The following is a 26,836-nucleotide window of genomic DNA, read 5'->3' as shown; positions in this document are numbered from 1 at the left end:
GTAGGACTGAGTTTCCCATTTCATTACTGGATGTCAGTCAGGGGCCCTTGTCAGTTTCAAGGGGACACATACATATCTTGCCACATGGTCCCACCCACACTTAAGCCAGCAATAACATGCTTACCCTTCTCCTGCTTTGAGTCTGTGACTTTCTCCTCTCCCAGACTGATCCAGATTTAAAGGTCTGGTGTGATTAGGTCAATCTCACCTGCATAATGTCCCTATTTAAAATTTTTTTAAATGTTTATTCATTTTCAGATAGAGAGAGAGAGAGAGACAGAGCACAAGCAGGGGAGGGGCAGAGAGAGAGGCAAATACAGAATCCGAAATAGGCTCCAGGTTCTGAGCTGTCAGCACAGAGCCTGACATGGGGCCCAAACCCACAAGCTATGAGATCATGATCTGAGCTGAAGTCAGACACTTAATCTACTGAGCCACCCAGGCGCCCCATAATTTCCCTATCTTAAAGTAAACTGAAATGTGACTTTAATTTCATCTCTAAAATTCCTTTTGTTATACAATGTAACATAACCACAGAAGTTACTTTTCATCATATATACAGATTCTTCCCACATTCATGGGGAGGGGATTATACAAGGGTGAGGGCCATTGACTATTGTCTCCCACAGGCCTGCATGGGAACGACTCGAAAATATTACTGTGAGAAATTAAGAAGACACAAAGAAAATCAAAGGAATAGATTATATCCACAAGTGGAAAAGAAGCTGTATCACAGGTCTGTCTGTTCTTTCAAACTGATCTGTAGTTCAATCACAAAGTCACATCAAAGAATAGAAAATAAAAGATTCACTTGAAAACGTACCTATAAATATGAATACATAAGAAGAGCCAAAAATTATGGGGCACCTAGGTGGCTCAGTCAGTTAAACGTCCAACTTTGGCTCTGGTCATGATCTCATGGTCTGTGAGTTTGAGCGAGTTTGGGCCCCACGTCGGGTTCCTTGCTGACAGTTCACAGCCTGGAGCCTGCTTCGGATTCTGTGTCTGCCTCTCTCTCTGCCTCTCCCCTGCTCATACTCTCTCTCTCAAAAATATATAAACATTAAAAAAATTTTTAATAAAGAATAGCCAAAAATTAATCTTAAAAAACAAAGCTGGAGAACTTATACCAGCAGAAAACTTTACTTATTCCAAAGCTATACTAACTAATACAATGCTGATAGGAAAATAGACCAATGAATACAATAGATGGTTCGACAACATTTCCACACATACTTTAGATATTTGATGTACAATAAAGATGATCTATAGGATGAGGAAATAACAGCATCTATAAAACAGCGCCGCGTAACTTGGATATCTATATGAAAAAAATAAACACACAACTGATTTTGACCGTTTCATCACATCATACAGTAGAATCTATTTCAGGTGGGTTGTAGTTTTGGTGGGGATATGGAATATCATCATTTGTGGAAAAAGTTGTTAAATCCCTTTAGCTGGGGCGCCTGGGTGGCTCAGTCGGTTGAGCGTCCGACTTCAGCTCAGGTCACGATCTCACGGTACGCGAGTTCGAGCCCCGCGTCGGGCTCTGGGCTCATGGCTCAGAGCCTGGAGCCTGCTTCCGATTCTGTGTCTCCCTCTCTCTCTGCCCCTCCCCTGCTCTGTCTCTGTCTCTGTCTCTGTCTCTCTCTGTCTCAAAAATAAATAAATGTTAAAAAAAATTAAAAAAAAAAAGAAAATTGGCAGCATTTAGTAAAGCTGAACATCTGCCTCACCTATGTTTGAGCTGGGGTACTGCTGCCTGAGAAAACGTCAGCAGACATGTGTCTACGGGGGGCACATATGAATATGTTCACAGCAACATTATCAAGACAGTTCCACGCTGAAAACGACCAAGTAATCCATCAACATTAGAGTGGGTAAGCGAGTTGCAGGATATCCACAAAATAACAAAACGTTATATCGCAGTAAGAATAAACCAATGTGTGCACAAAACAACGTGAATGACTCTCAAATACATGAAGTTAGAGGAAATAGCCCAGTCATTAAAGACCGTGGACTGTGTAGCACTATCCTGATTTTACTGCAGATACTGAGCTGAAGAATGGTGATCCACATTGATGTTTATAATTCCTAATAATAGGCATGGTGTTGCACTGTGGGGTTTCAGTAGCAAGAAGTGGCTGGACGTGTGTGTTTGGCTTTTGCTCCCTAACCTAAGATATTAATCACTAGACTTCCTCCCCAAAGAAAGTGATTGTGAAATCATTAAATATACATATAAGTATAAAATAGAAAAACTACATATCCCTGACATTTCCTTACTTCTCTGATCACCATGTATAAGTTACATCCAAAAGGTGATTCCTCTTGGGGCATCTGGGTGGCTCATTCTGTTAAGTGTCTGGCCTCAGCTCAAGTCATGATCTCGTGGTTCATGAGTTCGAGCCCCGCGTCAGGCTCTGTGCTGACAGCTCAGAGCCTGGAGCCTGTTTCAGATTCTGTGTCTCCCTCTCTCTTCTCCTCCTCTGCTCGCACTCTGTCTCTCTCTCAAAAGTAAATAAACATTAAAAAGTGATTCCTCCTTCATAATAAAAAAAATACTGAATAATTCACGTTGCTTGGAGATGTATGTAAGTGTGTAAAGTAACAGTTTGTGAGGAATATAGGAGACAAGTACGTTGGGAGATGTATTTTACTCAATGGAAAGGAGAGACACTTGAAATGCTTCAACTCTTCTCAAATTCCTTTACATATTTATTACAGTCCTGATCAAAACTGGCAGAATACTTTTAAAGAATTATTAATTTGACAGAACGCAAAGTTTAGACGATGTGACTATTGAGATGTGAAAGGCGAAGGTGATGGTAAAAGCACATGAACACATGTCACAATATAATCAAGAACAACATATAACATTGAGTGTTTCTGAGACACAGTAAGATATTGCAGTGTATAAAAATTGTTGAATAGGGGCACCTGGGTGGCTCAGTCAGTTGAGCGTCCGACTTCGTCTCAGGTCATGATCTCATGGTCCATGGGTTCTAGCCCCGCGTCAGGCTCTGTGCCGACAGCTCAGAGCCCGGAGCCTGCTTCGGATTCTGTGTCTCCCTCCCTCTCTGCCCCACCCCCGTTCATGCTCTGTCTCTCTCTGTCTCAAAAATAAATAAACATTAAAAAAATTTAAAAAAAAATTGTTGAATAAATGTAAAGATATAAATTTCTGGATAAAAGAATCAATTTGATATGTACTATGTAAGGAGATCTGAAAACAAACAGGGATAAGGGGTTCCAAGGACTTTGATGTGTGAAAATATAATGAAAACACCAATTGTTTTCGTTGTAAGAGTTGAAAGGGAATTATACTATGTAGAATTTTAGTTTTCACAGATATAAGATGGGCATGAATTTATCGCTGTTCAGTGTTGCCCAGAAAATTTGAAAATGGACAAATTAATATATTGCATCGATCTTCATAAAGAAAATTGTTTGTATTGTAGTCCAGAAAAAGATTAAAAAAAAATAGTATGCATTACATGGTGATATTGAGGAGATTCAAAACCAATCATGTCATAGATTGCCTAAAGTGAATTCTCAGAAAAATCTAACATTTTAGTTAATTTAGACCTTCCAGTTCCCTTGTGACCACAACTAGAAATTACCTGGCTTATTTCAATAAAAAAGAAACTTTGTCAATCTTATTTTTTTTTTTTAATTTTTTTTTTCAACGTCTTTTATTTATTTTTGGGACAGAGAGAGACAGAGCATGAACGGGGGAGGGGCAGAGAGAGAGGGAGACACAGAGTTGGAAACAGGCTCCAGGCTCCGAGCCATCAGCCCAGAGCCTGATGCGGGGCTCGAACTCACGGACCGCGAGATCGTGACCTGGCTGAAGTCGGACGCTTAACCGACTGTGCCACCCAGGCGCCCCTGTCAATCTTATTTTTAATCAGTTAAGACATGCCAGTATGGTGTAGTTGTTAAGTGTCCTAGGTCAGAAATCAAGACATTGAAGTGTATATGGTTCTAAATAAGCCCTTTAATATCTGTGTTTTGGTTTCCTAATCTGTAATTAATGGAGACGGATTTGTGTTTTTCTACCTCTTAAATACTGATATGGGCGGGCCAAAGACAGGTGACCCGGCAACATGTGAGCATACTTTGAACCCTTATGGGACTTTTTTAGCCTCATTGGAGTTTGGTTTGCTTTCCTGTGAAATGAAGCAGTTGGAATAAATGATGTTTAAGATTTTTTCCATCTTTCATACTCCACGTCTCTATTCTGCTGCTTCTAACTGACAGGTGATTTATGATATAATCACTCAAGTAGTTTTTTGACATTCCGGGATCAAAAAGCTATGAAGGCGTAACTAATATAACGTCTTAAAACATTATCATTTTTTAATGTCTTTCCTTCCCTTATCCTTCCCTCAAGTTTGTTGCCAAAGGCATTTTCTCACCTAGACAATTTTATGCCCTTACATCATACTGAACCAGAAAAGAAATAGCCCTTTCCAAAATATAAATACATGGAATAGGTCTTTCTCTTGTTTCTCCTTTGTCAGGCTGTTAAACGGTTTATATCATCTTAAAACACAGGCATTAAATTATTGATGTGTGAAACTGTCCATAAAGCACAAAGGAGTTTTAATTTTAATTTTCTCCACAGAGATTGTTTGGATTCTGGGCGAATTCTTACATACTTTGTAGGTTTTTGCTGATGTTGCTGTTGTAAGTAGTACCTAATTTCCATTGCTCTAGGGTGGGGCGTGGGGAAGGCTTGTAAAGGGGTCCCCAAGAAATCATTGTGGCATAAAAATTATTTTGAACTGAAGGCATTTGAGTTCCTGAAATCCCTAGCTGCCTACAGGTAGAGCCTCCAGAAAGAACTCAATTGTCTTAAATTCCTTCCCCAGAGCAACTCTAATCTCTTCTCAGAGAGGAGCAGCAGGCTACACACACAAACAGACATTGTCACAAAACTATCATATCTCCCTTCTATTCCCCTAAGGGCCCATTTTCTTTCCAAAATCCACTTGTTTTTCTATAAGTGTCCTTTCTCCCCCCCCCCCCCCCCCCACACCTCTTCAAATAAGTCATTTGATTTCCTGGAAGTACCTCTCTGTACCTCCTTGTCCCCTGTTAAGATGGTATCTAAGTCCCAAATTCTAATGTCCTCTTTGAGTCACAGTTTTCTTTGTTGATTTAGCTTTTGTCAGTTTAATTTGCAGGTTCCCAGAAAAGAACCTAACAGAGTGGAGGAAAAGTTTGTTCACAACACTTGCTACCCTGTGGGTTTCTTGCTTATCACACAATAACTTGGCAAATCTGTGATCTCAGTACATAAAGGTCATTTCTTTGGGAACTTCCAGTGTCTTGAGAAAAGAATCCTCAAATCTCAGGTCTTAAGTCATGTCCTAGAGAGGGAGAAGGTGCAAAACCTCTCACCGTTCACTAGTGTGTCTTTCTCTTAATCCTCCCGTTTTCATTTCTGGGCTAACCCTCTTCCATCAAGTGCTGAGCCCGGAGCCTTTCTGGTTAAATTTCTATAAAATTTAAAGCACGGAAGAATCTCCTTAGGGAGGCAAGGGTTACTGGGATTACACACTGCTCTTTGTAGGATGCCACTAGCTTTCTGGTGGTCCGATTTTCTGCACGGACATTCTCTTTATGTTTGAGGGAGGAAGTCCCCCCCCCCCTTTCATTTCTGCATTGTCATTTAGTGAGGTTTCAGAGGGATAGGAGGTACATATTTGTTAGGATTCCTTTAAGTTTATTGTCTGTGGTTATCTCACTCAAGTTAGTCAACTCCTCCTCCTTTTATTGTTCTTTAAAATTCAGTGTTATTAATTAAGTAAAATTAGATAATTTAGGGAAAAAGAGTGAAAGACTTGAAAATGCATGAAAAGATCACTGCGAGTCTTTAAAGTAAAACTAGGATGGGGTGCCTGGGTGGCTCAGGTGGTTAAGCTTAGGTCATGATCTCACGGTTTGTGAGTTTGAGCCCTGCATTGGGCTCCGTGCTGACAGCTCAGAGCCTGGAGCCTGCTTCAGATTCTGTCTCTCTCTCTCTCTGCCCCTCTCCCACTCACACTCTGTCTCTCTGTCTCTCTGTCAAAAATAAATAAACATTAAAAAAAAATAAAGGTAGGCATTGAGTTTGTGCTCCTGTGGAATCTCTGTGCCTTTCATTGTCTTTGAGCTCTTCTGTAAATTGTCAAATACTGATATTAATACAAATGACTTGACCATAGGAATGTAAATTTCCTTGGAGATAGGGACAACTATTGCCTTGTTAATATTGGCCAGTTCTGCATCTATTAAGGGGATTTATGTCAGTCTTTCTTTCTTCTTACATATGTACGTGCTCTTTGGATTCTCCTTTGAAACCCTTGTAACATCTTACTGGTCCCCACATTAATGAGTTAATGTTTGACATGTGTCCATTTCAAATTGATAAGAGACATTATTTTACCTTTTAAATATGATTCTTTTAAATATTAAGTTTATCAATGTGAAGTCCTGGAAAAGTAGTTTTTATTTCATAAAAATGGTTTCATAAGAGTGAAATTACAGTTTATAATTTCAATTTGCAAAGAGGGAACATTATTTAAGAAATAGGGAATTATGGAAGGACTCACATAAATGAAACTGATGAAGGTTTAAGAGAACATATGGAAGCAGCTTTCTCATGGAGACATTAGGTCACTGTTCTGAACTCGATTACCAGATGTGCATTGTTTTAAATGTAAACTTCACTAGTTACACTGAGTGATCCTGGAGGGCCATCTTCTTACGTATCCGTTTTCACAAGTGCAAAATCAAGATGATAATAAAAATCACTTCAAATTGTTGTGAGAAGTAAATAAAATAGTCTCTCTAAATTAGCAGAATGCCTGTTATGTAATAAGCATTAAATATATGAGATACTAGATATCTGTGCTCAGAGATGTGGGAAATTAATAGAATTATTGTAAATAGTCACAGTCCATTTTAAAGGTAAAAGTATTTAAAAATGTCTTCTGTCAAGAAAGTATGATGAATGACATTTTATACTTCTGCATTATCAAAATGATATGAATATTTCACATCAACAGGAAATTAACTATTATGTTGAGTTTTCTTTCCCCTCTTGGAGTGTCAGCCATCAGAACATTCATTAGTTTAAAAAGTAATTATTATTATAAACTTCTTTTGATATTTTCAATCATTTCCGTGAAAGATTATACAAATTTACTACTTTTGCACAAGGCCCTTGAACAATTTTTTCTCTTCTCTTAAAACTCTTCACATTCTGTCCTCTCAGTTTCTACCTTCTTTTCTGTATGTTGACCTTGAACAATGATAATAGCTACTGCTTATGAGAGGAGAAGTACCTAAATTAGCCTTTCTTTTGGCTGAAATGATTTTTGATGGTGCTGTTGGAGATAATAGTCGTGAAGGTGTTTTGGCTAATGAAGTGTGGTCACAAACATACCACAAGATGTTTTTGTACTGGTTCCTGAAAAACAGGTTGCTCTTAATTATTAAAAATTCATTTCCTGTTGTTGGTAATTCAAACACTTTTTTTTAACCTTTTTTCCTAAAAGTGTCTGATTGCTTTTATAATACTTTACAGCTTTAATGTAGGGTCAGAAGGGATCTGGGGAAAAGAGGAGAGGAATGGAAAGGAGAGAAATTTGTCATATTTTTACTTGTTCCTTCTTGATAAATGGTCTGTTTTGGAGGGAGGTTGTAACAAGGAATGTAATGGGTTGCTACTTAAGGTTTCTATTGTTTTTATGTCACTGGTTGTTCCCATTAACATAAATAGGACAAAATTGACCATTTTCCCTCTGTCCTGATGTTATGGATTTTGAAAAAGAAAAACCAAAAAAAAAAAAAAAAGGTGAAGGACAATCCGAAGGGACAGTGAAAATGCTAGCATTATCTGTAACACACATTTTACTTAGAGCGGTGGTAAAATGATTGTTACCCTGAATGGTTCTTGGAGGACTGAAGAAAAGCTAGACTGGCTAGGGACACAAACAAAATATCAGTTTGCTATTCAAGAAAGAAAGGAGGCTAAGGTCTTAAAATGACTGCTGTCAGACACATTGTCCCTATGTTATCTTGCTCAGTGTTTACATTAGAAAGTATTCTCCACCCCACCTCGTTTTTCCTTTTTGATAAGACCAGGACCCGGAATATTTAAAAGACTTGCTTCAGGTAACCCAGCTAATAAATGGCAGAGCTGATACTTGAACACAGCTCTGTATGCCTTCCAAGACCTTGTTCTTCCTAGAGCGCCAAGTCAATTTAAGAAGGCAAAAGAAACGCAGGCAAGCCGCAAGCTTGGCTTGAGAAAGCAAGACCTGAAAACACAAGAATGAGTGAGCTGTCTAATCTTTTGTTTTGTTTGAGCTTTGAATAGGAGGATTAAGTATTATTTTTTCATGATACTCTTTTCTGAGACTGGTTAAAACAAATACTCTGTTCTTCATTGATGAAAACGGAAGGCATCTTTTATCTGGTGGGTAACCAGTCATTTTCAGGCTCTCTGCCTGGCAGGGAGATTACTTTTTTCTGATAACTCCTGAAGAATATGAGCTCCTTGTCTCTGACCGGAGCGATTTCAACCGTCAGAAATGACTAGACTTTCCCCTTTATTTTCTTCTAGAAATTTTATGGTCTTTGCTTTTGTGTAGAAATCTATGATCCGTTATGAGCTAAGTTTTAGGGATATTGTTCGGTAGAGGCCAAGGTTAAAATAATTTCTTACTTGTTTCATCCTTTGACAAATTGTTTTGGAGGTAGGTTTTCACATAGAAGGTCATGTGTTAGAGGCTTTGGAAGGTTAGATAACTTTTCAAAAACCATAGTGCTATTAAGTGGTGGAGTTAGCATTCATTGTAGAAAGTCTTTGCTTATACTCTGTGCTCTAGGCCACTGTGACCCTACCTTTTTTCACTGGATTATTGATTTATGGTGAATAATTCATTTTTCCTACATTGTTACAAATGTCACTCTATTCTTTAGTAAACTCATTTACTCTTCCCTATTTCTAGAATTTCACTGATTTACTTATCTCTAACCAATACTCAACTGCTTATTCTTTCAAAATGGTGGAAGAAATACTATTTATTTATTTTTGCCAGCTTTCATAAGGTAGAGCTGACATACAATAATCTGAATTTTCCATTCCCTGTCATCTCTGTCCTGTTCTGAAGCAACCATTGATCTGCTCTGTGTTACCATAAATTAGTTCTCTGGCATGAAAATGGAACCTTATATAAATGGAATCGTGCAGTATGTACTCTCTTTTATGTGACTTCTTTTACTCCAACTCATTATTTTGAGATTCATCAATAGTTTATTCTTTTCATTGCTGAATTATGTTCAGTTGTATCAGTGTACCACGACCTGTTTGTTGTGCCACATAAACTTGTCAACACTTAGAATGGTCAGATATTTATTTATTTATCTATTACATTAAGGAGTGTGTTTTATTCTACCAGGTGCATTTTGATCTCTCATTGGAATTTTAATTTTCATTTCCTTAGTGAAGGAATGATGTTGAGGACCTTTTTAATGTGCTAATTTGTCGCCATTTTTGGCGAAATGGCTTTTCAAATCTTCTTCTGCCCTCTTTTTTTAGTGGTGTGTTTTCTCCTTATTGAATTTCAAAGGCTCTTTATATGTACTGGGTTCAAGTCCTTTATCAAGTAAATGGTGTGCAAACATTTACTCTTAATCTCTGGCTTGTCTTTTCATTATTCTTTGAAAAGAATTTCTTAACCTGGAAAAGTCCAGTTTACCAAATTTTCCTTTTATTGGTTGTACTTTTGATGTTGATCTAAGAAATCTTTGGCAAAACCAAGGTTGTAAAGACTCTCTCCTTTTAGTTCTAGTTTTGCATTTAGGCCTGTGATCCAATTTAAGTTAATTTTTATATACAGTTTGAAGTATGAAGTTATTTTTTAAATCTTTTTAGTGTTTATTTTATTTTTGAGAGAGAGAAAGAGAGAAAGAGAGAGAGCAGGTGAGAGGCAGAGAGAGAGGGAGACACAAAATTTGAAGCAGGCTCCAGGTTCTGAGCTGTCAGCACAGAGCCCAAGGTGAGGTTCTAACCCACGATTCGTGAGATCATTACCTGAGCTGAAGTCGGATGCTCAACTGACTGAGCTGCCCAGGTGCCCCATGAAGTTACAGTTTTAATGGATTTCTAACTTCTAGTGTCTTTTGTTGAAAAGACTAGCCTTTCTCTGTTGAATTGTGTGAACCTTTGTCAACAATGAATTGACTGTGTATTTTCTGGTCTGTTTCTGTACTCTTTTTCTAACCCGTTGATACATTTGTCTAGCTTGAGGGTACTACCACTGTCTTGATCCTTTGTATTTCCATAAGAATTTTAGAAACAACTTGTCAACTGTTTAAAAATGCTTGCTTTCCTCATGATTATGATTGTACCATATGTATAGATCAATTTGAGATTTGTTATTTTAACAGTATCAGTTTGTCTGGTCCATGACAGAAAAGTTTATCTCTTCACTTATTTACATATTCCTTAATTTCTCTCAGGAATGATCTATAGTTTTCCGTCAAGAGATCTTTCTCACATGTAACCCAAACTATTTCATATTTTCTTAAAATATTTTTTAAATGTTGATTTATTTTTGAAACAGAGCATAAGCCGGGAAGGGGCAGAGAGAGAGGGAGACACAGAATCCGAAGCAGGTTCCAGGCTCTGAGCTGTCAGCACAGAGCCCAGCACAGGGCTTGAACTCACAAACTGAGACATCGTGACCTGAGCCCAAGTCAGATGCTTAACCGACTGAGCCACCTGGGCACCCCTCATATTTTTGATGCCATTTTAAAAGTTACAGCTTTTTAATTTCAATTTCTTATTGTGCATTGCTAATGTACAGAAATAAAATCCATTTTCATATTGATCTTTTATCCTGAGACCTTGTTGAATCATTTCTGTTAGTTTTTAAATAGATTCCACAGGATTTTCCACACAAAAAAGTGTGTCTTCTATGAATAAAGACAATTTACTTACATTTCCTCTCTGAACACCTTTTTAAAAAATATTTTTTTGGGGCGCCTGGGTGGCTCAGTCGGTTGGACGTCCGACTTCGGCTCAGGTCATGATCTCGCGGTCTGTGAGTTCGAGCCCCACGTCGGGCTCTGTGCTGACAGCTCAGAGCCTGGAGCCTGTTTTGGATTCTGTGTCTCCCTCTCTCTGACCTTCCCCCGTTCATGCTCTGTCTCTCTCTGTCTCAAAAATGAATAAATGTTAAAAAAAAAAATTAAAAAAAAACCACACTGGCTATTACCTCCTTTAAAATACTGAAGAGAAGTGGTAAAAGCAGGCATCCTTGCCTCTTTTTTTGTTATTGGGGGAAAAGTATATCATCTGTTACCATTAAATATCATGTTAATTGTAGGTTTTCCATAGATGCCCTTTGTCACACTGAGGAATTTCTCTTCCTTCTTTGAAAGTTTTTTCGTAACCAGGTGTGGGATTGGTTAAATCATTTTCTACATCTGTTGTACATCTATTACATTAATTGATTTTCAGATGTTAAAACAACTTTTTATCCCTAGAATAACCCCCACTTAATCATGTGTTGTAATCCTTCTTACATGCTGATGAATTTGGTTGGCTAATTTTTTTTCAAAGACTTTTGTATTTACATTAATGAGGGAAATGTGTTCATGGTGTGCTTTCCTGAAAGAGATTGCGAATATTTTTTTTCTCCTTTAATGTTTCTTAGATATCACCAGTGAAATCATATGATCCCTGGTTTTGCTTTGTGGGGAGATTTTTAATTACTAATTGAATTTATTTACTTATTATAGTTTTGTCAGGATTTTCTAGTTCTTCATGAATTACTTTTGGTAATTTGTTTGTCCCTAAGAATTTGTCCCCTTCATGAATGTTGTCTAAATTTCATTGTGTAAGATTGATCATAATATTTCCTTTTAATCTGTAAAGTTGGTGGTAAGGTTCCCTCTTTCATTCCTGATTTGAGTAATTTTCTTGAGTATTTTTCCTTGGTCAGTCTGGTAAAAAAAAAAATTGTCAATCTAGTTCATCTTTTCTGGAAACCAAACTTTGGTATCCTTATTTTTTTTTTTTCTGTTGTTTTTCTGTTTTCTATTTCCACGATTTCTGCACACATCTTTATTGTTTCTTTTATCTGCTTGCTTTGTATTTATTTGCTCTCCTTTTTATAGTTCATTAGGTGGAAGATTTTAAGTTTATTATTTAATACCTTTTAAAAAATTTTTAGATGTTTATTTATTTTGGGGAGAGAGAGAGAGAGAGAGAGCAAGCAAGCATGTGCAGGGAAGGGCTAGAGAAAGAGAGGAAGACACAGAATCTGAGGCAGGCTCCAGGCTCTGAGTTGTCAGCCCGGAGCCCAATGCGGGATTTGAACCTACAAGCAGTAAGATCATGTCCTGAGCTGAAGTCAGACACTTAACCAACTGAGCCACCCAGACGCCCCTGTTTAATACCCTTTTACTTCTCTAGTGTAGGCTGTTAAAATTTAACTGCTCCTTTGGCTGTGTTCCATAAATTTTGATATCAGTTTACAAACATATTTTATTCAATTCACATATTTTACTACGTTTCTTGTGAAATCTACTCTGCCCTATTGGTTTCCAGAAGTTTGTTAATTGACTGATTTGTTTTTCGTGTCACGTCTAAGAACTTACTGCCTGGTTCGTGACCATCATGACTTACAGCAATGTTTTCATCTAAGAACTTTAACATTTTAGCCCTTACATTTTGTTCTCTAATACATTTTAATTTTTTTATATGATATGAGATATGGGTCAAAATTCTTTTCTTTTTCTTTTTGCATAAAGATGTACAGTTGTTCAAGCAGCATTTGTTAAAAAGACTAATCCCACCCCCACCCCCATTGAATTATCTTGGCATTCTTGTAGAAAATCATTTTTTTCTGGACTTTTGATTCCATTTTGCTGATGTATATGTCTATTCTTATGGCAGTATTTATTATATGCCTTGCTCACTGTAACTGAGTAGTAAGTGTTGAAATCAAGATGTGTGAGCTCTTCAGATTGGCTCAATTGCATACAAAACTTTGTTCTTTTGTAAATTCATTCCCTCTGCTTACTTGGTACTAGTATTGTTACATAATGTACATTTTGTGCCCACTAACACAGATTTGTAATGATTGCTTTATACGGTTGTGTTTTAAATCAGATAGGAATTCAAAAACATATTTATACTTTCTTTTTTATATTTACCTATGCAGTTGTCTTTGGTGGGGTTCTTTAGTGTTTCATGTAGATTCAAGTTAATATCTAGCCTCCTTTCATTTCAGACTGAAGGACTCTTTTCTTAGAATAAATTTCTTCTAGAGACTTACTTTCTCAGTTTTTGCGTACCTGTGAATGACTTAATATTTCCTTCAAACTTGAAGCACAATTTTGCTGGACATAAAGTTTCTGATACATACGTACATACATACATACATATGTACATACATATATATATATATAAAATTATATAAATATACTATATATATACATAATAATATAATATTTTTCTTTCAGTACTTTTATTATGTGTCTCATCTACCTTCTGGCCTCCATGATTAATCATGAAAAATCAGCATTTACTATGACTGAGAATTCCTAGTATGTGAAGAGTCACTTTTTCTTCCTGCTTTTATATTTCTGTCTTTTTCTTTGGTTTTCAAGTATTGAATTTGCTGCATCTAGGTGTATATGTCTTTGAATTTATCCTACTTAGAATTCATTGACTTCTTGGATGTACAGGTTTGTGCTTTTCATTATGTTTAGAAGTTTCCAGTCATTATTTATTCAAACGTTCTTTCTGCCTTTTTCTCCCCTCTTTTTCTAGGATTTCTGTTACGCTGATGTTGGTATGTGTGATGGTGCCCAAAGGACTTTTAAGCTTTTTTTCCTTTTTAAAAAAATTTTAAAGGTTTATTTTTGAAAGAGAGACAGAGACAGAGCATGAGCAGGGGAGGGGCAGAGAGAGGGAGACAGAATCCAAAGCAGGCTCCAGGCTCTGAGCTGTCAGCACAGAGCCTGACATGGGGCTCGAACCCACGAACCATGAGGTCATGACCTGAACCGAAGTTGGACACTTATCCCAGGCACCCAAAGGCTTTTTTTCCTTATTTATGTTTTTTTTCTCTTCCTCAGACTAGATAAGTTCAACTTGTCTACGTGCAAGTTTGTTGGTTCTTCATTGTTCCTGTTCAAATCTTCTGTTGAGGCCTCCCAGTGAATTTTTAATTTCAACTTTTCATTCCAGAATTTTAATTCATTATCTAAATAATTGCTACCTCTTCATTTCTCTTCTATATACAGTGAAACATTATTCACACATTTTCCTTATCTCTTTAGACATGGCTCCTTTTAATTTGGGGGACATATAAAATAACTGAAGTCTTTGTCTAGGAATTCCAATGTCTGGGTTTCTTCAGGGACAGTTTCTACTTATTTTCTTGTGTATAGGTGATACTTTCTTGGCTCTTCGTTAATTTTTGTTAAAATCAGACATATTCATTAACACTGTGTGGCAACCCTGGACAACAGACTCCCACTGCCTCCTCTCAGAGTTTACTGCTTTTGTTGTTTGTTGTCATAGTTGTTGTTGGGTTAGTGGCTTTTCTGATATAATTCTGCAAAGTCCACATTGTCATGCGTGGCCATGGGAGTCTTCGCTTGGTTAGCGTAGAGGTGTGTCAATAATGGCATAGACTGTTTCTTCAGTGAACAGCCAGTGCATCTCCACCTTTGCTGAGGGGCTCTGAGTTCACGTTGGTTGTGTGCTTTCAGTGTTTAGCTAGCCACTTGACTGCTCTGCCTTAGCTTCTGCTTTCTTTTGCACAGAGCCTCGAGGTCAGCCAGAGGTGAGAGTTCGGGGCCTTTTCAGATCTTTCGTGAGTGTGTGCACAACCCCGGGCATGTATACCCACGGCCTTCCAGATTCCCAGCATCAAGTCCGAGCTTTTAAAATCTCCTATGAACATCTTGTGACCCAGATGTTCCTCTTAAGCTCCCTGATTTGTTTGCCTCGGCCCGGCAGCTTTTCACCACCTAAGAAAGATACTAAGTTACTCAATTGCCTGGAATATATTTGAAAAATCACTCCGAGGAAAAAGCTTTTCACATGGAGCAGTCTCCACGTCAGGCAAACACAGACAGCCTTGCGAATGCGGCCTTTCAGGAAGCAGGAAGCCGCCAGAAACGGCCAGATAGTGACCACCCCCTAGGCATGGAGCTTTGGAGGCACTCCTTAAGTGTGGGCTGTTATTTTACAAGGCCACCACAGAGCTGGAGGGCAGGGGGTGTGACAAAGGCAGATAAAATGCCACAAAGCTTGCATTCTTACTGAGATCCAGTCACTTTCCCTCAACAAACACTCCCTGGGTAGTTTCAAGCCTTTGCTTAATTTCTAAGGTTCAGAAAAAGTTGATTCTAACGTTTTTTGCTAGTTTTCTTATTGCTTTTATGGAGGAGTGAATTTTGGAGGTCTTTTTGTGTCACTTAAAAAGTAGATACATATATACATGTAAGTATGTATATATATATATACTTACATATATACATACATACATATATATACATATATATACAGATATACATATACATACATATACATATACATACATATATATACATATATATATGTAAGTATATATGTATATATATGTATGTATATATGTGTATATATATGTATATCTTTCACCTTTTAAATTTCAACCCATTAGTATATCTGAAACTTTAGTGTGTCCAGTATGTATTTGGATATCATTTTTTATTCCGGTCTGATAATCTCTGTGTTTTGATTGCAGTGCTTAAGTCCATTCCCATTTAATGTAATATGTTTTTTTAAGTTTATTTATTTATTTTGAGAGAGAGAGAAAGCACAAGTCTGGAGGGACAGAGAGAGAGAGAGAGAGAATCCCAAGCAGGTGCCAAGCTGTCAGCATGGAACCAAACTCAAGGCTCAGTCTCACAAACTGCGAGATCATGACCTGAGCCGAAATCAAGAGTCAGACATTTAACCCGCTGAGCCACCCAGGTGCCCCAGTGTAATATTTATATGGTTGGAATTATGTCTACATAATTTTGCTATTTGTTTTATATATATATATTTCAAGTGTATTCTGTTCCTTTGAGTCTCGTGTGTGTTTTAAATTATGTATACACACATATATTTTCTCGTTAAGATACATATATATGCATTTATGTATATATGTATATGTATATTTAGAATCCTATTTAATTTCTCTGTTGATTTTTTTACAGTAGTGTACTGTATAACGTATCTACTGGATTTTAAATTATTTTCTTATTTCTTGCCCTGCTTCCCAGAACAGATCTGCGTGAATATTCCCAGAATGTGCAGTTATTCACTGAGTGCAGCCCTTGTGAAGTGTGTCCTCCGTGCGAATATATCAGTAGATTTCTGGGGGCAGGGCTAGGGCCTTCGCTCCGACCCTTGCAGTCGGAGATCTGAGAGGTGTATTCACTTGTCTTACAGACCTCCAACCTCACCTCTGTATCACAGTCTAAGAAATAGCTAGAGGGAGAAAGGGATGGTGTTACAGAATGAACGTTTATGTTCCCCTCAAATTCACATGTTGAAGCCCCACCCCCTGATGTGACTGTACTTGCAAATAAGGCCTAGATTGAGGTAATTAAGGTTAAACTAGGTCATAAGGGTGGAGCCTTGATTCAGTACGAGAAAAGACGCTAGAGACCTCTCTCTTTCTGACATGTGAGGACACAGCGAGAAGGCAGCCACCTGCAAACCAACAAGAGGGTCCTCACCAGGAGCCACGTCAGTGGGCACCTTGATCCGGGACTTCTACTCCAGACTGTGAGAAAGTGAATTACTGGGGCCTAGGCCTCCCAGTCTTCGGTATTTTGTTATGGAGGCTTGAGCAGACTAAGACACAGGATTTGCCTCATTTGTTTCTCTTCTCTTCGGGGATCCTGTCATTCCTGTCTCCTGTCCAATGTCTGCTAATGACATTTTTCATATACTTTGTCCAGGTTTCTAGCTTCATGTGTGTGTGTGGCTAAAGGACATGCCCAGTCCCAGTGATTTAATCGTAGCTGTAGGTAGATGTCTTTTAGTAAAGTATCTGCTTCTGCTTTGGGGTTGGACAATATCCACTGAAGCCGGAGGACCTGGGCCACTACTTCCAGTTTTAGAATTCGTTGCCTCTTCTTCTGGCCCACAGCATTAACTTTCCTTAAAGACTGTCCACCTACAGGAAGCCCTAAGATACTTCTTGGCATATGTCCTTCCTGTCCCTCTTTGTACATCCTCCCCACATTCCTATTTATAGGTTCGTTGGAATGCTTCCCATAGCACATACTCCAACTCGATATATCCATAAGGATTCATGAAAACAGACTTAGGCTAAATATTTTGAGAAATCTATGCTGTCATTCCTTCTTGGTTGTTCAGAATGCAAGTTAGCATATCTGCAGCTATGAAAACTCTTTTTCTTCGACTTCCCATTTTTCTTTGTTATGGATGATGAGTGGTGTCCAGTTTCTATGGAATCTTTGCTTTGCAGAATGCTATTTGAGAAATACTACCCATCTCTGTGGAAAACTTTAGAGGTGACGCAGAGTTACTTTAACATCCCCTATTCAGCACATAGTATTTCTTGGACGAATGTCACAGTGAACTTTTAGAACTTCAGTATTTCGCCTAAATAACGAAGATGTCACCGTTCGAATCAAATGAAATGATCCGTGCCTGACTCATAAGGGGACACTTCCTCTTATTCCACCATTATTTGTCAAATATAAGAAATTAAAAAAAATTAAAGCTATGAAATACATTATCCAAATGTCCTATATTTCTGTGTCATTAAAAAAAAAAAAAATCTGTGGCTCTGACCAAAGAGGGCCTTTCTCTCTTGTGTTGGCTTTTGGTGCGATCAGTGCCTGGCAGCACGTCTGTGCGATGTAGCAAATAAATGCTTTAGTGAATATTTGCTCTAAAATCAAGCAGCACCGTCCACTGCATTTGATATTTATCGCTCTATTCCTGAACGATAAGTTTGGAAAGAAGTGTAACTATAGAAATGTTCCCTTTTACGAAAAGAAATTGTAATTGATCTCTATCTCAGATCCTATGGAATTTGAACAAGTGTCGGAGCTGAATATAACCTAATACAGGAGGCTCATTAGAGCCATCGAATAAATTTGCTGCCCACATACCTGTGAGACGTCAGCGTGTGCTCCAGCAGGCCACCAGTGGAGGAAATCCCGTGGTATAGTGATGACCCTGTACGGGTAGTGACGCGAGCCAGTCCCCATCCCATGGAACCAAACACCCTCTGCTGGTGACCCCACAGTCCTCCCCTAAGAATTCCAGAAAAGATCCGAAATATTTTACTTTCTCCCCTTTCTGTTTCATCATTTGCATATTTAATTCAACATCTTTTGAGACCCATGGGGCAGGAGTGCTGCTTTAGTTTTGTTTCTTTTCCAAGGGTATAATACAGGGCTTGATGAGAAGAGGATATTTAGTAAATGATGTTAATTTAAACATTTGTCTGCTCCCTATCACATCAAGACTAGCATTTGGCGTTAAAACTTTGTCTCAGCTTTGCATTCGGTTTGCTCCAAGTAGAAAGTTGAGATCCAAATAATAATAAAAATTAATTTTAGGGGCCCCTGGGTGGCTCAGTCGGTTAAGTGCCTGACTCTTGATTTTGGCTCAGGTCATGATGTCATGGTTGGTGGGATGGAGTCCCATGTCAGGCTCGGCACTGACAGCATGGAGCCTACTCAGGATTCTCTGTCTCTGTCTCTCTTGCTCTCAAAATAAATAAATAAATAAACTTAAAAACATAATTTTCCTGTGCAATATCCATTGCAAGTTAACTGAGAACAGCAACTATGTCAATGTATTTCCCTAGCAATGGAATAATGTGTTTCATATCGTTGATAGTAAGCCTTTGTTGAACTGTGACATTAAAATTTTAGAGAAGCTGGTACTCTATGTTAATATATTTCAGTTTTGAAAGATATTAAAGAAGCAAGCATTTTAAATAAACTTCACAATTAAGGGATTATATTATGCTAAAGTATTTTTTTAATGTTTATTTATTTATTTTTGAGGGGGGAAGGGCAGAGAGAGAGAGAGAGAGAGGGAGAGACCGAGAATCCCACACAGGCTCTGCATCCACACAGAGCCCCACGTGGGGTTCCAGCTCATAAACCGTGAGATCATAACCTGAGACTAAATCAAGAGTCAGATGCTTAATCAACTGAGCCACCCAGGCGACCCACATGCTAAAGTTTTATATTTAAATTTCATTTTTCTATTCAACATTCTTCCAATTTTGAGGGATACATTACTTTTATTATATTTAGAAACTTACATTGATTTTTAAATTCTTTTTCAGACCTTGCAATTTCACTTCTGCAAATTATTATTAAAATTTTCATAGCATTTTATTTTCAAAATGCTTTTGTTTTTCCTTTCATTTTCAGGGCACACAATAATCCTAAGCAAAAGCTCAATATCATCTCCAATATAGGAGGTGAACAGAGGTGAAAATAATTTTAAAATGACTTGTATTTGTTTTCATAATGAGTCAGATACACCTGGACTCCATCCCAAACTATTACTAGGTCCTGATCCAGAGTGCCTCACTCCTGGAAATGAAGGCTGCAGCTCTCAGCCAAGTGTTTTTAGATGAGCTTTTCAAATATGCAAGCTAATTATTTTACTCCATTGTGCTCATCTTCCCTCTAAATATAATTTTTTGTTGTTAGAAGTTTCAAGTGGATTGTAAGCAGACTGATCTGAGAATAATTGTGTGTGCTTAGTATTGTTGATGACTATAGTAGTAAAGGCACTCTGTTCATAGGGAAGTATGCTAGGATACCATCTTCGTGGGTAAATATGTTACCTTGAAAGTCACTTGCATACATCCTGAGAGATGATGCTTAAATTTGTCTATTCAAAGTTTTCCGGGGCGCCCGCGTGGCTCAGTTGGTTGAGTTTGACTTTGGCTCAGGTCCTGATCTCGCAGTTCACGAGTTCGAGCCCCACGTCGGGCTCTGTGCTGACAGCTCAGACCCTGGAGCCTACTTCGGACTCTGTCCCTCTGCCCCTCTTCTGCCTCGTGCTCTGTCTCTCGCTTTCTCTTCTCAAATATAAAATAAAACATAAACAAAAAATTTGTTTTAAAGTTTTCTAACAGCAACTTGATTTGCACTTAATGCTGGTTCATGGGTCTTATGAAATATGACAGCTTAAAATCATCTAGTACCTGAAATATTTTTGTTGAAGACTATCTTATTTTTATGAATTATACATTAATTCTGGCAGCAACATTTTTGTAGATACAGTGGAAAGCTGTATAGATAATACACATGTAGTGTAGAAGTTCCTTAACTCTGTTGCCCACTTTCACTTAACTGACATGCTAGATTGCTACACTCTCTTCTCTCAGTAAAATAAAATTATGACTGCACATAGCGCCTCCTTTTATTTTTTTTATTTTATTATTTTATTTTTTTTTTAATTTTTTTAATGTTTATTATTGAGAAAGAGAGACACAGAGCATGAGCAGGGGAGGGGCAGAGAGAGGAGGAGACACAGAATCCGAAGCAGGCTTCAGGCTCCGAGCCGTCAGCACAGAGCCCGACGCGGGGCTCGAACCCACAGACCGTGAGATCATGGAGCTGAAGTCAGAGGCCCAACTACTGAGCCACCCAGGCGCCCCTAGCGCCTCCTTTTAAAAAACGCTTTTGTTAAAGATGTCACACTTAGGGCTATATGGAAGGCTCAGAATTAGTAGGAAGTTGATTAGTGTCTCTGTATTTTTATGCTTCTAATTGATTTGCCAATGGTCAGTTAATTGCGTTTTCACAAAACTTATTTTTAAATAATATTATTTAATATGGTGATAATTTTTGTTTGTATGAAAATGAAGTTGACTTCTGTGAGAAGAATCAATAATGGTGACTTACTAAAAAATCACAGTCAGGTTAAGAGTGAGTGACACAACTCTAAGAGTTTGGGAAAATGTTCTGCAAATACAAATCCAGAAGTCTTTGGCACTTACGTTGCAAAGCTTGTGAGGCTGTCGTAATTTCACTGAACCTGAAAATCATGGACAATCCCTTTCAAATATGTTTATTTTTAAACAATAATGCCAAAATAAATCTCAAACCAGAGAACTTCAAAGAAAAAAAATCTTTATCCTTATCAAAAAATGTACCAAGCACATATACTTGTTTTAGATTAAAATAATACATTTAAAGTACATTAAGAAAAAACTCACAAGTTTAGCTAAATTTTTTGATTGCCCAGGTTCAGGTCGCCATATTTTGGCAGGGGACTTTTTTTGGTCTTTTCCCTGAAAAGTATTTGCAAGTTTCTGAGGATGTTTTGAGGCTTTTTGTGTTATTTCAGCACAAACTTCTCCTTTGTCTGTCTTACAAGCTCAACAATGCAGAGGTCGTAACATTCAATGTCACGTGGGCTCCAAGGGCACTCTGGAGAAGGGTATGGATGCCTTTCCAAGATAAATTTATTAAATGCATAGGACACAAAGGAAACTATCAGTTATACATCTGTATTTAAATCTGACTTTACAGCCATCTCTTTATGTTAATTCATGTGTACATATACATGTGTAAATACATTTGGGATATAATAATACATGTGTTTATAAACCCATTAATGGAACTGTCTTGTACATTAGAAATGTAACTGTGGACCTACTCAACATAAATTCAAGGTGATGAGTCTACATATTGATTTTAGGATATTTCCAGCAGCTGTAATGTCACAAGAATATGCGTGTGCTTCTATCTGTGACAAATCCACATTCACTGATATTACTACTCTGCTTTGTTGACTGATTTACAAGTGACAGAAATGATGAATTTTGGTTACACGTCAGTGAAAATAACCCATCCATATTCATGAGCCTACTGACATCTAATTATTGGACCTTAGGTTAATAGTGTTGTAATGGATCAGGGTGGCTGCATGGCTCAGTCGGTTAAGTGTCCCACTCTTGCTTTCAACTCAGGTCGTGATCTCACAGTTCATGAGTCTTAGCCCCACATTGGGCTCTGTGCTGACACCATGGAATCTGCTTGGGGTTCTCTCTTTCCCTCTCTCTATGCCCCTCTCCTGCTCATATTCTCTCTGTGTCTCTCTCTGTCTCTCTCTGTCTCTCTCTCTCTCTCTGTCAAAAATAAATAAACATAAAAAATGAATGTTGTAATAGATCAAATGAGGATGGGTGCAGTTGGGAATGTGATATGGTTAGCACCTACTAAGCTAAATATCCCATTGGTTTCCCTTGAGATTGCTCAACGTAGGCAGTGGGGATTTTAAACAATTAATAAACGTAACAACAGCCCAAAACATGCAAAAATACATTGCTTTCCTCGAAAAAAAATCTATTAAATTAATGATAGAACACTTTTATGTGAATATTAGCATGAAAATTGGTAAGTAATCACAAGCAACTTATTGACCAGGAGAAACTACGGCAGCAGTTATTTGAGGCATTGTCTAGAAAACTTAGTAGAAGCTGTGATCCTCACTAGAGAGATCTGGCTTTGTCCTCTCGTGTTACAAAATAAAGATGTCTTTAAGAGTGCTGGCCCCCAATCACATTTATTTTACAAACTTCCATAGGATAGAATGGGATCAATTTCATTCTCAATTACAACCCAAAATGCAGGCTAATTTAATTGTACTAAGGGTTTACTCATTTAAGTATTTCGTGGGTGGCATGATTTCTCCTAAAATATGTTCAAATCATTGCCATATAAAGGAAGATTAAGATAAAACCTTTTGTTTTTGTTTTTGTTTTTGTTCACTGTCAAAAGTGACTTTGAGGGAAATCAGTGTAGTGAGAGTGGCCTTTTTATTATTCTAAGTGCACAGGATAAAACACTAATAGAAGGTAAAATTATATTTTATTTTTAATTTGAATTACATGCTTTCTAACAGAAAATAAACTATGCTATATTTAGTGCTATAATTAGGAACTAAATTATTATCTTTTCTTAGTGATTTTGATGCAAGGCTCCTTGCTGCAAAAAGAAGAAAGTGCCTCAGTTAAAATCTGCTATGAGATTCTTCCTTTAACACTGCTTTTTGGTCCTCATTTTGCAAATTATCACTCTTTATACACACAAAATAAATGTTTTTCTTTACCACGTAGAAACATGAGAAAAGTAGCCATTTGTTGTTAGAAGACACAATAGGGATAGAACAATTAATTATTTCAATGTTCAGTGAGTTGACTTCTACAATTTTCAAATTTATTACTGCAAATGATTAGGTAGATAAGATACTAATATTAAATATAAATAATAGAATCTGTTAAAAAATAATATTTATCTGCCTCCCGCTGCCGATGCTTTCCTGAAAGTGTTAAGCAAAGGTCAAATATCAAATGGAACTACCTTATAAATCAAAGCAAATATGGGAAAATGAAAAGAGAAATGCTGGGCAGAATACAAAAATGTCTCCAACATTTCACACGTGAAGCCTTTAAAGAAAGACCTTGACTAATGTCTCAGAACCTCCACTGCATGTCCAACCATGGAGCTAGGTAAGGACACCGTTTTTACCTCCAAGAGACCTACAGCCCGGCTGGGAAAGTAAACATACCGACATGGACACAGTTTTGCTTCTGGGCTGTCCTTACTAAATAGAAGATCAGCACTGAGGAATGGGGACATGATACCAGGAATCAGAAAAATATCTGGTGTCAGAGGAGATATACAATAGTATGCGTGGAATGTATAAAACAAGAAATCATCCATGACTCCAATTTTAAGGCAAGACAGAGCCCAGATTCTGGAGCTGGTCAAATGCCCTACTTTCAGAGCTAACCAAGTTCCCTGACCTGTCATGTTCATTCATTCATTCATTCATTCATCCAGTAGTTCTTTTATTCAGGCCATCACATATACACTCAGAGATGTGCTCAGACACAGTGAGGAAGACAAAGTCTGTGACCCGATGAACGGGGGATGGAAAAAGACAAAATAAGTAATAGAAAATATGCAATCTACAAAATTAGACAATTCATATGCTAAGATTTCTAAGAGGTGAGTTTCAATCTCATAGAGGGAAGCAAATATTAATTTAGTTTTCAAATTCTTGGGTATTAAGGCCACATGAAAAAGATTTTATATAAATGAATAGAGCAGGAAGTATCACATTCTTTGTATTCTGAATTGCCATTTTCTGTGTGATAATGAGGTCTCCCTGCAAGTTGCTGAAAAGCCATAACACTAACTTTACAGCTGTTTTTTTTTTTTTTTTAAGGCCTTCCTTCATACTCAGATGTCCTTTACAAATATTATGGTGAAAAAGAAAAAATGGAGTGTGAAGAAAAATGGGGGAAACGAATCGATCTGATAACTACAATGATGTTACATTGATGAAACCATGAAACTGATGGTTTCTCTCATGGAGAGGAATAAACTATCATTTCAGTTGGTACCAACTTCCCCCCCAGTAGCTACTAGAGATGGGCATTTGAGCTTTCTTGATTAAAATACATTAATCTTCCTACCATTCTCTGAGGAGTGAATTTGAGCAGAGTTCCTAACTTTGGGTTTTTAAAGTAGAGAAACTTAAAGTCATGGAAATTAATTACCTTGTTCCTACATTGCCCAGCCCGATTCTGGTAGACTTATTTATCTTGCCAGAACAGATACTACAGTATACATTTTCCTTATAAATCTTTAGGCTCTTCCTTTTCCTAAACCAGCATTCCTGAAATATGTTTCTCATAAACCAAGGCCTTTTCCAGAATCCAAAAAATTTAATGATCATTGCATTCTTCCAATCACCCCAGAATAAAAATGGAGTTACTGTTTTCCCTCTGATCACCATATTTAATCTATTGCCTACTCATGAAGAGCTGATACCTGCAATATTTATATAATTGTACCCATTATTTTAATACCTGTTTATTACTTCTTACAGCTATAATCTCTATATTAGTGCTTCCTAATATATAACAAGGAAAGTATAGAAAAAGTACATAAGAACACAAGCATTACAGGAAGATTTTTGGGTGAGAAACATAGATGCCAAAACTAGAACTTGGTGATTAAGAGGTAGACATGCACATCAGAAGTCAAGTGACAGAAAGAGGCTCAAATGTTGGCTCTTCCATTTACTGCTTTTGTGACTTTGAACGATTTAACCTCTTTGATCCTTAATATCTTCATCCCTATACTTGACAATGATGAAAAGAATGCCTATTTCAGAGAGCTGTTGGAAGAGTAAAGGAGAGAAGGTATGTTGGTTGCTTAGCATTCATGTTGACATTTAGAAAGAACTTAAGGGGGCGCCTGGGTGGTTCAGCTGGTTGAGCGTCCAACTTCGGCTCAGATCATGATCTTACAGCTTGTGAATTCCAGCCCTGCATCGGGCTCTGTGCCGACAGCTCAGAGCCTGGAGCCTGCTTCAGATTCTGTGCTTCCCTCTCTCTCTTTGCCCCTCCCTCGCTCACACACTGTCTCTGTCTCTCAAAAGTAAATCAACATTAAATTTTTTTTAATTAAAAAAAATCTTTTTTTTAATATATGAAATTTATTGTCAAATTGGTTTCCATACAACACCCAGTGCTCATCCCAAAAGATGCCCTCTTCAATGCCCATCACCTCCCCTTCCCTCCCTCCCACACCCCATCAACCCTCAGTTTGTTCTCAGTGTTTAAGAGTCTCTTATGTTTTGGCTCTCTCCCACTCTAACCTTTTTTTTTAATTTTTTTTTAAGAAAGAAAGAACTTAAAAATACTAGCTATTGTTATTATACACAAATAGCAGGTTTGACCTGGAGCCTGCTCACACAGGCTCTTCCAACTCTTAATTCAGTGACTTCTTATTGGTAGCTCAAAATTGGAAGGGGAAAGGGTATTTACACCATAGAAATTGGCAAACAATACAAACCAGTTTTGTTTTTGTTTTCATTTTTCCAGAGAGCCTACTGCTCAACACTTATTAGCATATCACTGATGTTGGGTTGTCAATGTTGTGCTTTGATATAGTTATCCTAAACAGGTCAGAGATAAAACAATGAACAAGTGAGTGAACAGAATGAGTTCATCCTGTTTAAGTTGGCCAGGATATGAAGTAGGTCCTCAAGCAGCAAGCTAGAACTGAAAGATAACACTCGGACATCATCTCAGTATCTAGGTGGTTGTATACTTCCTTTGACTTGGAGTGTATTCAGATGTGTGCCACTCTGGTGATTATCAGGAATCTCCTAAGCTGCAGCAGCCTTGAGCTAGGTCTTCTTCTGTGGGTCATCAGCCAAACATGGTGCCATATTTTATATGCCACGCCGTCCAGATTCTACACCTTGGATCAACTTGCAGAGTGGTCTTCAGTAAATTATTTTTTGTTGTTCCAGTTCTGTCTCTGCTCTGCTGGGGGCTGTGGAGAAGAAAACTCAGGTGTCCATTCTTGGGTCAGAAAAGAGAGAGAGTGCAGTGGCAGCATAGCTATGGGTGTGGTGAGCACAAAATTCCCAAAGGGAAGGTGAATATTGGGGAGGTAGTTTTGGCTTAGTCATCGTTGTGTCTCTTTGAATAAGAAGATTCTCTTTCAAATACCTACTTCTGTTTTATGCTTTAGTTTTTACTAAGTATTTTTTTTTCTTATACTAACAACACTTTAATTCAGGCTGTTAATTTTTCATATTGTTTGTGTTTTACAATCTCTTTCTTAAGTATATTTTCAGCCTTCTGATATTTTTCGGTTTTAATTCTTCCTGTGCCAGCTTCTAAAAGGAAGAAGGTGGGGCGCCCGGGTGGCTCATTCAGTTGAGCGTCCGACTTCG

The sequence above is a fragment of the Panthera pardus genome, unplaced genomic scaffold, assembly GCF_024362965.1.
Source record: "Panthera pardus isolate Hobbes unplaced genomic scaffold, ASM2436296v1 HiC_scaffold_22, whole genome shotgun sequence".
In the NCBI taxonomy this organism is placed as follows: domain Eukaryota; kingdom Metazoa; phylum Chordata; class Mammalia; order Carnivora; family Felidae; genus Panthera; species Panthera pardus.
This window is presented reverse-complemented; position numbering follows the sequence as displayed.